General features: G+C 38.1%; 1 protein-coding gene across 8 annotated transcripts in view; it reads left to right on the top strand.

The window, feature by feature from the left end:
* The window catches only part of PIEZO2 (piezo type mechanosensitive ion channel component 2), a 241310-nt gene that overhangs the window by 25683 nt on the left and 201815 nt on the right, over positions 1 to 13812 (top strand). The window lies entirely within an intron of this gene.

Below are 13812 nucleotides of genomic sequence, written 5' to 3'. Positions count from 1 at the left end.
TTAAGTATTTTAGTTTCCATATTGTTTGATATAAAGTTTTTACATAGAAGGAATTAACAGAAAACAACTAAAAAAAAATAGCAATTTTTAAGTATACAATTTAAATGTTCTACCTCATCATGTAATAGCATTCTATAAACAATGTAAAATCATATAGACATATTTAATATCCTCATTTTCTTAGGAATTCCTTCATTAAATGTATTATGTCAGTTACAGTGAACAGTAAATACCGTAGTTGAAAAAACATTTGAAAAATGAAATATTATATGCATTCATTTAATAATATTGGAAGATTATGTAACAAATTCATTTAATAATATTGGACGATTATGTAACAAATTCCCAAGTTTATTTTTAAATCTGTAGATGTATCCCACCCAGGTCAACATCTGCAAAGAGTTTGTATGTTCTCTCCGTGTTTGCGTGGGTTTCCTCCGGGTACTCCGGTTTCCTCCCACACTCCAAAACATACTGTTAGGTTGTTTAGATTGTGAGCCCCATGGGGACAGGGACCAATTTGACATGCTTTGTGCAGCGCTGCATAATCTGTGTGCGCTATATAAAGGAAGAATTATTATTATTGTGGAACTGAGATGCCATCTATGAGCAGTGTCAAATCAACCATTATCCTTCCTCACCAGGCTCCATCTTCTTAATAGTGCTTTCCTTAAAAAACCTTGTTTCTGCTGGATGGGCATGTATTCCTAACTCAAAGAGCTTAGAGGCCCACGTTAAAAGCTGCAGGTTACTAGCAAGACCTCCAAGAAAAGAACAGTCTGAGGCAAGGACTAGGAAGGACTAAATGAAATTAGTGCCAGCTATGTCTTAGGACTTGGCTAAATTGTGTAAGGGGAACTTTTGCATGTAGCTTTATAGTGGTAGGCTCAAAAAAATATGATATGATAATAATAGTAAGCCCTAAACAGACAAGTCTGACACTGACCGTAGGCACTTTTTTAAATTTTACGCCTTTTATGAATAGAGGATGTGGCTTTATTAAATAACTTTAGTTACAACAACCTTTGCCAAATTTACAACATAACTTTTATGTTTAAGCAAAGCCAACTAAAGGGTGGTATAAAGTTAGACAAGACAATCTAACCATCGGACAGCATGGTCTAACTTGTAAACAGTATTAGTAAATCTATCCTGTTGCAGATAACAAAGCCCAGACGTTGGATCTAAATGTGGAGCTTGCACCATTTTGGAGCATTGTAAACCTGAACTAAGATTTAGAGCATTTGATACTGTATCATGCATCAGTTTTGTAATACAACTACAGTTGCATGGACTAGGGGCCTATATGTGTATATGGGTAAACAATTCTTGATGCAAAATAAAGTGTCATTAGAAAAGTCAGCTGACTTTATTGATGAACTAGTGGATGCAATTTGCTGTTACAAAATTTAGCAGAACACTTTTATCATGTTTAATTGTGCAATATTATTGTGCAGATTTTCAGCCAGTGCATAGTAATGTTTTGCCTGTTTTGATTGGTTAGTTGGGTAAGTCAATATCTTTCTTGTTCATTTCTGATTGTTAGTGATAACAACATTTTAAAAATGCTAAATGCAATTAAGACATGAAGTAAGAGCTCCATTGTCTCAAGTTGCAGTGTGTTTCCAGGTGCTGTGCCTTGCGTGCTTGGCTGCTGAGCAGATTAAGTAAAAGAAGAAAGGTTCCCTTGGGTGGGGAGTTGGGTATATTATTGTATTTTTAACAGTGTCTGGAATACATCTGCAGACATCAGGGTGGTTTCATTCACCTTAATAATTTGTTTACACTCAAGAGGTTGTGTTTTTTAATCAGGTAAAACATTTCTCAGAATGTCTCGCTTGTTTACGAGGTGTTTTATTGGTGCCCCTAGGGTTAGGAGGAGTTCCCTCGTTTTAATAATGTTTGCATTGTACCAATATTTACTGTAACAGCACGTTCATTTTCTTCATTGAGGCTGAGTGATTGCGTGAGAAGGTGGCAAGTAAGGCTTCTTTAGATTGTAAAAGTTGCAAGTCCTTAGAAAAGCGTATGGGAAAAACCCAGAACTTGCTGGGTTTTTAAGAAACACCACTGTTACCAAAATGTTGTGTAGACTAACTGCAGTTTAAAGTAGACTTTAAAGTGACATCTGCTCAACAAGATTTTTAACCTAAATGTAAATGTATGGCTTCCTTGTAGGAGAGTAGGTTAGACATTGAATAATTAGGTACCTTTCCTTTACTGTGATAAAGAATTATAGCAGAGGAGAGTCTGAACTGGGACACATCTAATCAAACCTTTTCACATTACACGCTAATTTGTAAAAAATTTGTAAAAATAGTCTTCTGCTTGGGTAGAAATTAAGGGGTTTTCCCATTTCAGCAATATGCATCAAGTTTAAATAAAAAAAATAAATGAATGATCTTTATTTTTCTTTCAAACGTAAGTGAAAAAATGTCACACATTTTTGAGCAGTTTGCCTTTTTGCACATTTTTCTGTGACTTCTCCATATTTGCATCACAACTCCTGGTGCACAGCTTTTGGATGAATTCACTTTATTTATGTAATGAATCCAGCTGTTTAGATGAAAGTTAGTTGTATTGGTCTTCTGCGACTTTTGAAAAAGTTCCTAAAAAAACTTCGCCTTGTCTCAAGTGCCAAACTTGGCGGAAAGAAGCAGGAAAACTAACTTTGCAACTTTTTGCGTAAAAATTTGCGACTCTTTTTCTGCACCAGTCAGCAATGTTAGATTAATAGGAACATGACTAATTTAACACAATGAAAATCCAACTAAGATAAATAAGACTAAGTAATAAGACAAAAAAAGGAACTAACTGACAGGAAAACTAGAAAGAGAAAAGATAAATCTCCCCCATTGACTTATGCCGTATACTTGGTCAAGGCACTACCAAAAGTTGCTACCTACACTGTTTCTGTAACACCCCTAGAGGTTCATTGGTGCTATAGAAACATGTGTTTTTTAATTTCTGTAACTACAGTTCACTTCAATAGAAATTTTGAAAACAGCATAGTACAGCCAAATTCATCTGCTTCTGCAACTTCCTCTGCTTCTACAACCACCTTTTTTATCTCAACCCTACATGACTGATAAGGGCCAGTTCTACATAACAGCAGATAAATGCTTGCAAACACTTATAAAACCACATGTAGCCTCTATACAGCAGTCCTGCCCAGAGTGCACTTAAATCAGCCTTTCAGTGTGGATCCCTTGCTCTTCCCCAAGAGAAGGGTTGTAGGTGTTGTCACAGGGTTTTACAGATCAGACCAACAGTAACAGGTAAAGTACAGACTAGATAGAAGTATACTGCAGGTGCCAACAATCACCGTTAGCTTTTAACCCTTCTACAGTACAAATATTTCCAGACATTAAAAAATACCGGACAACAAAAAATTATATATTTTTAGCAGCATCATGCAACATTTTTGATAAATTCACTGCACATAATGGCAAGGTTGCCTCTAGCAAGGTGGACTTAAAAAATAACACATTTGATAAATTTAAAGATCAGATTTTATGAGCAAATAGAAAAGAGAACTACTATTGTAAAACAACATTTAAATGTTCAGAATAACAGTTTTACTTTTATTATATTTGTACTTTTTTTTACTCTTAACTATTTTAAGTCACGGTATTGTAAGGGCCTTATAGAAATTTTTTTGTATATTAATTTTATGTGTGAAGCACATGTCTGCATATGGCCAAGAAATTAACTTCAAATAAAATCAACCGATGGTAGATAGATTCAGTGGTTTTAACCCAAGTATACTTGCTGTCATGTACCCCCTGAAGCAGGATCCATTCTTAATTTAGCAGCTAAAATTCTTAGAGGAAAGGGTCTACCAAAAAATATGCAAATGAGTCTTATTGTCACAGGTGCTCCCGCGATCCCTGTCTCAGATCGCGGTTGCACCCGTGTTCCTCCATGTGCCCTCGCCAGACTCTCCTGTCCCGGTTCCTGCTTGCCATCGTACTGCCATACTTGCGCGCCCCCGCTTCACAGGGCGTGCGTGCCACCTGTTGCGGATTTAAAGGGCCAGCGCACCGCTGATTGGTGCGCTGGCTGAACACCTCCACCTTATAATCCGGCCTTGACCTTGCATCTCTGCTGCCTCCCCTGACCCTGAGACTGTCTCCTGTTTAGGCACCTCCACCTCGACTGCCCCTCGCGGGCTATTGGCACTAGCAGCATGACCTGGTGGTACCCTGCCACAGCAAGTCCATCCAGCCTTGCGGCGGGCTCTGGTGAAGACCAGGTGCCACTTAGACTCCGGTCCCAGGTGTCGGCTAGTACCACCGCCTGCGGTGGTCCAGTGGATCCATGCATCCCGTATCCTGACATTTATGGGCTACTCGCCACTTATGCCTCTTACCTCCCCAGCCAGAAAGATTTCAGAGCTAGCGTACACAGGGGCCCCTGAGACTTATTTGCATATTTTAAAATTCCCTTTTCTTACAAAATAATTATGCATTACTAAAAACTGAAATATCAAATCGTCATAAGTATTTAGACCCTTTGCTGACCCTTTCCTTCTGATCCTCCTTCAGATGGTTCTAATCCTTAATTGGCATCCAGCTGTGTTTAATTAAACTAATTGAACTTGATTAGGAAAGGCACACACCTGTCTATATTAGACCTCACAGTGCATGTCAGAGCACATGAGGATCATGAAGTATAAGAAACTCAGAAACATAATTGTGGCAAGGCATAGATCTGGCCAGGGTTACAAAATAATTTCTGCAGCACTCAAGGTTCCTAAGAGCTCAGTGGTCTCCATAATCCATAAAGGGGTGTTCCCATTTCAGCAAATTAATGTTATTGTTTGCATTATAAAAAGGTATACAATGTTCCAATATACTTTCTGTATCATTTCCTTACAGTTTTCTAGATCTCTGCTTGCTGACATTCTATACAAAACTTCTAGGTTTACTTCCAGTGGACAGAAGTCTGACCATAGTCACACAGGTGAATGGCTCGGTATAGCACACAGCTCTGATTACTCTCTGTGATACTAATGAGCCGAGCACCTGTGTCACCATGGTCAGATTTCTGTCCACTGGAAGTAAGTTGTATGACTTTTAATAATATAAAGAATAACATTAATTTGCTGAAACGGGAATACCCCTTTAAGTGGAAGAAGTTTGGGATGACAACCAATCTTCCTTAACCTGGACATACAGCCAAACTTAGAAATCATGGGAGAGGAACCTTGGTGAGAGAGGTAAAGAAGAAGCCCTAAATCATTGTGACTGAGCTCCAGAGATGCTGTAGGGCAATGATGGCGAACCTTTTAGAGACAGAGTGCCCAAACTACAACCAAAACCTACTTTTATATCGCAAAGTGCCCACATGACAATTTAAGCAATAAGCTTTTGATCTCTGCTGTATCACAAGTTTCAATCATATCAATCAATATCAATCAATAGAAGAGGAAGAATAAGGGGAGCCAAAGCAGTAGGTCCAACGCTAACCCATCTCTGTCCACACCTTCTCTCTCCTACTGTAGTCCTGGCAGCCAAGTAGGTGTCACATTAAAATAGCACTGAGCGTAGCGTGTCCTGGGCTGTCTTGGACTGCAGGAGGAAGCTTTGAGTCCTATCTGGTAAATTCTGTGCTGGGTGCCCACAGAAAGGGCTCCGAGTGCCACCTCTGGTACCCGTGCCATAGGTTCGCCAACACTGCTGTAGGGAGATGGTAGAAAGTTCCACAAAGACAACTATTACTGCAGCCCTCCACCAGTCAAGGCTTTACAGTAGAGTGCGCCAACGGAAGCTTCTCCGCAGAAAGACCTAGTCTGCATGCAGTTTACAAAAAAAAATAATGTAAGACTCCTAAACGATGAGAAATAAGATTCTCTGGTCTGATGAGATGAAGAGTGAACTTTTTTGCGTCAATTCTAAGCGGTACAATCCCAACAGTGACACATGGTGGTGGAAAGATCAAGCTGCAGAAACAGGACGACTGGTTGCAATTAAAGGAAAGATGAATGCGGCCAAGTACAGATATATCCTGGATGAAAACCTATTCCACAGTGCTCTATACCTCAGTCTGAACTGAAGGTTAACCTTCCAACAAGTCAATGACGCTAAGCACACAACTAAATTAACAAAGTGGTGGGCTATTACTGAACTACTCTGTGACCATTTTTAACTGGTCCGGGCAGAGCCCTGACCTAAAGCCAATTGAGCATCTCTGGAGAGACTTAAAAATGATTGTTTACCAACGTGTCCACCAACCTGAAGAAACTGGAGAGGATCTGCAAGGAAGAATGGCAGAGGATCAGTTGTGAAAAACTTGTTGCACTATTCCCTAGTAGACTTGAGTAGAAGCACCTTTTGAGCTATACACAATACTGAGCAAATGGGCTGAATACTTATGACCATTTGATATTTAAGTTTTGCTTGATTAACCCCTTCACGCTCCGTGGCGGATATATCCGCCACGGAGCGCAGTGACTTAGCGCGACCGCGGCATCTAACCTGCATCTGGGGGGTCTTTCCCCCACGATCGGCCCCCCCGAACCGTTTTCGGGGGGCGCCGATCGTTGCTATAGCAACTCTGGGGTCCGATCTGGACCCCAGAGTTACTTGCAAGAATTGCCGGTAAGATGGCGTCTGTGACGTCATCTTACTGGCACAGTGCCAGCCTATGCAAGTGTATAGGCTGACATTGATAATACTCTGCAATACATCAGTATTGCAGAATATTATCATGAAGAAGCAATCAGATGATTGCTTGTTCAAGTCCCATGGTATAAAAGTGAAAAAGTAAAAAAAAAAAAGTTATTCAATAAAAAAATAAAATCATAAATCACTAAAAATGCCCCAAACCCCCAAAACATATAAAGAGACATATAACAAAAAAAAAAGTCTAAATCATAACAAAAACCCCACATATATAGTATCACCGCGTCCGTAACAACCCGTAGAATAAAAGTAAATCATTATTGAACCCCCACGATAAACGCCGTAAAAAAAACTGTTATAAACCCTCCAAAAATTATGATTTTTACCTTTTCAATCCCACAAAAAATGCTATAAAATGCGATCAAAAAACCATATGTACTCAGACATGATACTGGTGCAAAGTACAACATGTCCCGCAAAAAAAACACGCCATCAACCAGCTCCGTAGCCAAAAAAGTAACAATGTTATGCCACTTGGAAGACGGCAATACATAAATGATAGATTTTTCCCCAAATTAGGGTTTTGTTTGACAAATTTAGTAAAACGTAAGAAAATATATTCATGTCTGGTATCCCCGTAATCGTATCAACCCATAGAATAAAGATAACATGATTATTAGTCTATACGGTGAACACCAAAAAAAATAAAAATAAAAAATCCAGTACAGAATTGATGCTTTTCTACTCCTGCCCTCAAAAAAAGTTCCTAAATTTTCAACAATAGGTGATACCAACCCCAAAATGGTAACAATGGAAAAAGCATCTCATCCCGCAAAAAAAATGCCGTCACATGGCCCCAATAACGAAAAAGCGAAAATTTTATAGCCTTCAAAAGGGGCCAATGAGGAAACTAAAATCCTAGCAGCTGCAGCACCCTCCTTCCCTTCTGCGCCTCGCTGTGCCCCCATAAAACAAGTCACAGCCACATGTGGGGGGTCTTTGTACTCAGGAGAAATTGCAGAACAAATTGTATGGTGGGTTTTCTCTTTTTATATTTTGGAAATGTGTAAATTTTAGTGCTAAATGAACGTATAAGGGAACAATATGACCATTCTAAATTTCACCTCCATTTTGATTCAATTACTATGAAGATCTCAAGGGGTTAACAATCTTCGTAAATGCTGTTTCTGATAGCTTGCGGGGTGCAAATTTGAAAATGGGTAGATTATATAGGGGGGTTTGATGCTAAATATGTAAAATTTCATTCAAAACTGTATTTATCCCCAAAATAGTCAATTCTGAAAATCCGGAAAACCGATATTCTATTTGTAAGCCGCGTGACATCAAAATAAATTATCCAGACATTTCAGAAATTATGAAAATGTAAAGTAGACAAATGGGAAATGTTATTCAGCAACTTATTTAGGTGGTAAATCTATCTGCCTGAAAACGCAATGATTTAGAATTTCGAAAATGGCAAATTTTTCAAAAAATGTATCATATTTTCTTTTTTTTTTGTAAATAAACGCAAAACTTATCAGCCAAAATTTACCACTAAAATGAAGTACAACATGTGGGGAAAAAACAATCTCAGAATCGTTTTGATAAGTAACAGTGTTCAAAAGTTATAACCATATAAAGCGAAGCAAGTCAGAATCCAAAAAATCGGGCTGAGCCTTAAGCTACAAAATGGCTGTGTCCTTAAGGGGTTAATAAATTAGCAAAAATACCTACATTTCAGTTTTTTTCTGTCAAGATGAGTGCACCCTAATGAGCAAAAAAAAGAACTTTTTTGATGTTACCGATTGATTGCAATGAAGCAAAAACTGAAAAGAATACGTTTCGTACAAACTGTAAGTAAGATTGGGTTAAAACCACTGAATGCAGCAGGTTGATTCCCTTTAAAGGGGTGTGGCAGCCAAATGTCACCATTTCAGTATGGATGCCTTGCTCTCTCGTAAGAGCAGGTTGGAAGTGTTGTTACACAGTGTCACTAGCTAGAGGTGCAATACAGGTGTCAACAATCACTGTTAGGTGTCTTTTTGCAAAGCACAAAAGATACTTTACTTTAGTAATTTCCTTTCTCTGTCATTTCTGGGCCTATTCCTGCTTGCTTAGCAGGTCATGTAACCTCCCCTGGCCATAATTATGTCACTCACACATCCATAGCCTCTATACTGATATAGAGAGAAATGGTCAAGGGCGGTGAACTGACGACATGAGTCAAGTGCTGTGGTGATTCTGTGCTATCAGATAAGAAGGGTAAACTAGCTGGGAAACCACACAGGAAGCAAATATGGGTAGAAAATGCGGTAATATACTAAGATTTGTTGCCTAGGCTGCAGTGAAGGTAAACAAGTGACTTTACTTAGAGGTCCAAGAGGAGGTCGGAGGAGATGAATACACTTGGCCTGCTTCATGAGAATTGTATACAACTGCAAGAAATAAACAATAGCCCAGATGTATTAAACGGGCCGCACCAGTTTTCTGTCTTACTTTGCACAGAAGAGATCAACTTTGGAGCTTGTACATGTACATAAGAAATGTCTGCACCAGTTTTGTGTCACAGCTGCACTGTGTCCGACAAGTCAAAAAAATGTGCACCTAAAGGGCCATGTTAGTGCTTAGTCAGAGTTTGCGACACATTTAATAAAGCGATAAAATCTAAAATAATAAAAGATGGTGCACACTTCTTAAGAAGTGCAACTTGCCTCAATATTGATAAATCCAGGCCAATGTGTGGTAGAAACTTAGGAACAGGTATATTTTTTTTCTAGAATGGGCTAAACATGTGTGTTTTGGCATGGTTCTGTGATTTTACATTTTTTTTTAATGACTCAGAAAACCCTTTTAAAATCCTGTTTACATTTTTCTCATTGTTTTTGTAGTTTTCCTTTTCTTTGCGAAGTTTAAAGGTTGAAAACGAGAGCCAATTGAACTTCAAAGTCAAGTGTTTCTAGTTATGAATTTTGGCTGCCTAATACATTGGAACTGGTAGACGAACACAGAAAAGAATACAGTGTGTTTTCTACAGTAATTCACAAAGTATGCACATACCAGTTTATTTGAGAAGAGTAAATATTGCCTTTTAACCCTAAGCTGATCAAGTAAAACATAGAAAAGCCTTTTTGGCTACCTATACTGTATTATCATATGTTTAAATTTTAGAATAGTGCCCATACCTTGTGGGTGAGCCACAGAAAAATCACACATGGCTATCCTGACGTCTGTTCAACTCTTTTGGATAACTTAAGCTAGCTATGGATAGCATTTTACTCCTACTATGGACAAATGCAGTAATTGTTACTTTCTCATACGGTAAGGTCTTTGTTCTTTCGCTTCCATCTAACTTTTCTTGTATTACCTTCTACTGCTCTGTGTGGAATCATTTGGCTCAAAATGCGTCATTAAATCTAACTGAGAAGAATAATATATTTCACACGTGAAAAGCTCAAACATCTGGCTGTATATTTTCCTTCCCTCCAACATTGTTTTTTCACCTTTGGTGTATCAGAATACTTACTTACTTGTAATACTACAAATCATGCTGTGTACCCATTACATACCATTTAACTGGAAGTTTGAGTCATCTGAACTTTTATTACCAAAAGTCGCAAATTATTATTTTACTGACATAATTTGATCAGTACAGGCGATCCCCTACTTAAGAACACTCGACTTACATATGACCCCTAGTTACAAACGGACCTCTGGATATTGGTAATTTATTGTACTTTAGTCCTAGGCTACAATAAACAGCTGTAACAGTTATCACAGGTGTCTGTAATGAAGCTTTAGTGTTAATCCTGGTTCTTATGACAACCCAACATTTTTAAAATCCAATTGTCACAGAGATCTAAAAAGTTCTGGCTGGGATTACAATGATAAAATATACAGTTCCGACTTACATACAAATTCAACTTAAGAACAAACCTACAGACCCTATCTTGTATGTAACCCGGGGACTGCCTGTACATGTATTATTTTGCGTATTTGTTGGATTTATTTATGGACTCTTTCCCCACTAAAACTACATAATCATTGTATTACATTCATGCCCTGGCCAAGAATTTATATCCCTCCCCCCACACACACATATGTATTACACTGTCCTCTTTGTTGTTGTGAATTTCTTTTAGTGGGGTGTTTTTAATGTGCTTGTAAATATACAATTTATTGGGAAGATTCGGTTGTCATTTGAGGAGGATATAAAGGTTGTCCTGACCATAATGCAGTCATCCACCCACAAAATGGTTGCAACCACTACAGCTGCAATCACATTAAAGGTGTTTTCCTATGAAAGAAAATGGTCAAATTTCAATCCCCTAGTGATGTTAACACAATAAGGATAATTTTTAACCCTTTACTTCACAATTTTACTCAGTTTTATTGCTGTTTTAGCTCCTATCACTCTCTTGTGGTCAGTGTAAAATCCCAGAGTGTGGGCTTTTCTGACCCTAGGTCAGAAGTTACAGGGGCAACTTAAATTGTGTACACCAGGACTGATAGAGACAGGTTGGACTTATATCTGTGAAATGCTGTATTTTTGTTAATAACAGTGAATTAGAGAATGTAATTTTGTTATCCTGAGTATATTTGAGAAACTTGTCTTCATGGGAATACCCCTTTAAGGCAACACAATGCTTTCTTGTTACATTATTAACCCCTTAACGGGTGAGGGTACATGGACAGGGCTCACGAGTAACACCCGCAATCAGTGCTAGCATATTGGGCACCTCCATCTTGCCAAAGATCGTCGCTCCCCGTGATGTCATTGGGGAGCGGCAATCCGTTGCTATGACAGCCTCGGGTCTTCCAAACTTATTTTAACCCATTCATTACAATGTGCATTGTACATAGTAATGAATGAGGAAGAAAATCCCCATATATTGCCATACTGTAGTACTGTAGTTCCCTAGGGAGTCTGAAAAATGGTAAAAATACATATTCAAATCAAAAAGTCGTACAGTTCTAAAAATAATAGCATTGAAAATGTCATCAAAAGTCGCAAATAATGACATCACCCATAGCTCTATGCATAAAAGTATGAAAAAACGATTATCGCCAAAAGATTGCAAAATCCTCAAAAAATTTTTTTACAGGAGGTTTTCATTTTTGTAAATGTAAGAAAACATTATAAAACCTATACAAATTTGGTATCCCTGTGATCGTACCAACCCAAAGAATAAAGAAGACATGTCATCTGGGGCGCACAGTAAAAGCCGTAAAATCCACGCCCACAAGAATACGGCACAAATGCGTTTTTTCACCATTTTCACAGCATTTGGAATTTTTTTCCCGTTTCCCAGTACGGCATGGAGTATTCAATACCATCACTATGAAGTACAATTTGTTACACAGAAAACAAGCCATCGCAGAGCTCTTTACATGTAAAAATTAAAAAGTTATAGATTTTTGAATGTGGGGAGTGAAAAATGGAAATTAAAAAACAAAAAAGGGCCCGGTCCTTAAGGGGTTAATAAAGTTTAAACAGCACCCAACTGCATTTCTCACCTTCATATATTATGGAGTTCATGACAGGTCCTACATATATTTTTTTTTGTAACCTGAATTATAACCCCCTCCCCCCCCCCCAAAAAAAAATAGCCTTAATACCAAATGGTGGCAAACATTGTAGTGATCAAAATTCCTTCTGGATATTTGAGACGCAGATGCCCAGTTATTTCCACACATATGTTATATATGAATAGTATATTGTGTCTCTTTTGCAGTCAATGTCCAAAATGTGTCGATAATATAGGATCTTGTGTTTAGGTCAGTAAAGAGTTGCCACAATATATAATCTGCTGGGTAACAGAGGCTATATTCAGTATATCTGTCAGTAGTATGGTTTTGACTCCAAGCAAACTGTTTATTTTTTTGTAGCAACCTAACAGATCCTATTGTTCAGATGACATTGTGTCATTATTTCCCTGAGCAGAAGAACACAATGGATGAATCCAGCAGCTGCATATCCTCGTAGGCCAGGCGTTTACCTAGTCTATGGAAGTGTAGGAGGTGTTGACAGCTGCAATGTGAGAGGAGAAAATTACCTGTAAGCATTCACCTGGGTGTGCAGTCTACATGCATGGAGTCATGAGTCAGAGTTCTTTAGAGATACACTTCAAAAATCTTGATTAGATTTTTATCCTAACACTTATACTGAGGTAAAAGCCGGCATAGATCAGTTTACTGTGACTATTCTGCTCTTCAGAGCAAATATATGTTATGTGTTGGAAGAAGACCTTCTTATTTCAGAACTATTTATTCATACTTTAAAGGGGAAATATAGTTTAAAAAAAATGATTATAACAAGGTAGGTGATCAATTATGGATTGATCACCTACCTTACTCCATACATGATGATCAGCTGCCCATTGCAACAGAGTGGTCACTACAGCCTTTGGCGAGTGATGACACTTTCATCAGTCACATGTCCCGTGTGCGTCTCAGTTTCATTTTAAGTGAATATGACTGATCTGTAATATCAAGCACAATTACCATACAGTGTGCCTGCTCGTTAATTAAGAGACTCTGTTTAGTCACAGACAATCCCTCTAAGTTTATTTATTAGATATTATTTATAGCGATGAAATTGCAATGTTTTATACATTAATGATAGCCTTCGAACGACATCTGATATAAAATCACAGAAGATATTGATGAAAGTATTGCACTGAGCTGTTTCCGACAAGTCTTGTATGCTTTTAGTCTAAGAAAGCTTTACTTCAGCACTGTTGTTTATGGAGGGATAAAACCACTGATTAGCAAGAGAATATTAAAATAATGTACTCGTCTCCATTGCTTCCTTCACAATATGGACTAAGGAGCCAGAACAGATTGAATCCCCAGACTACGTAGGTATGAGCAGAAAGGACAGAAACCCAATAATCTATGTGTTTTCAGAAGAGAAATAGGAAGCAGACATTCCCAGAAGCTAGATCATAGTAAGAAATCAGAATACCAAATAAAATTTTTCACATTAACATAAATTACCTACTGAAAATGTTTTAACCATTACTCCCTAGTAAAATTTGGACTAAATGCTTACAAGGTATCTTATGACTGTCTGAAAAAAATGTAGAGCAGATTTTTATGTGCATTGGAAGTTACGAGGAAGTTATGAGGGGCCTCTACAGTAGCCCTGTATGCTGGTAATGGACCCAAGATCTGCTGTACACGTATA

This window comes from Engystomops pustulosus, chromosome 5, assembly GCF_040894005.1.
Source record: "Engystomops pustulosus chromosome 5, aEngPut4.maternal, whole genome shotgun sequence".
In the NCBI taxonomy this organism is placed as follows: domain Eukaryota; kingdom Metazoa; phylum Chordata; class Amphibia; order Anura; family Leptodactylidae; genus Engystomops; species Engystomops pustulosus.
The sequence above is the reverse complement of the archived record's forward strand: the minus strand, read 5'-3'. Positions and strand labels throughout refer to the sequence as shown.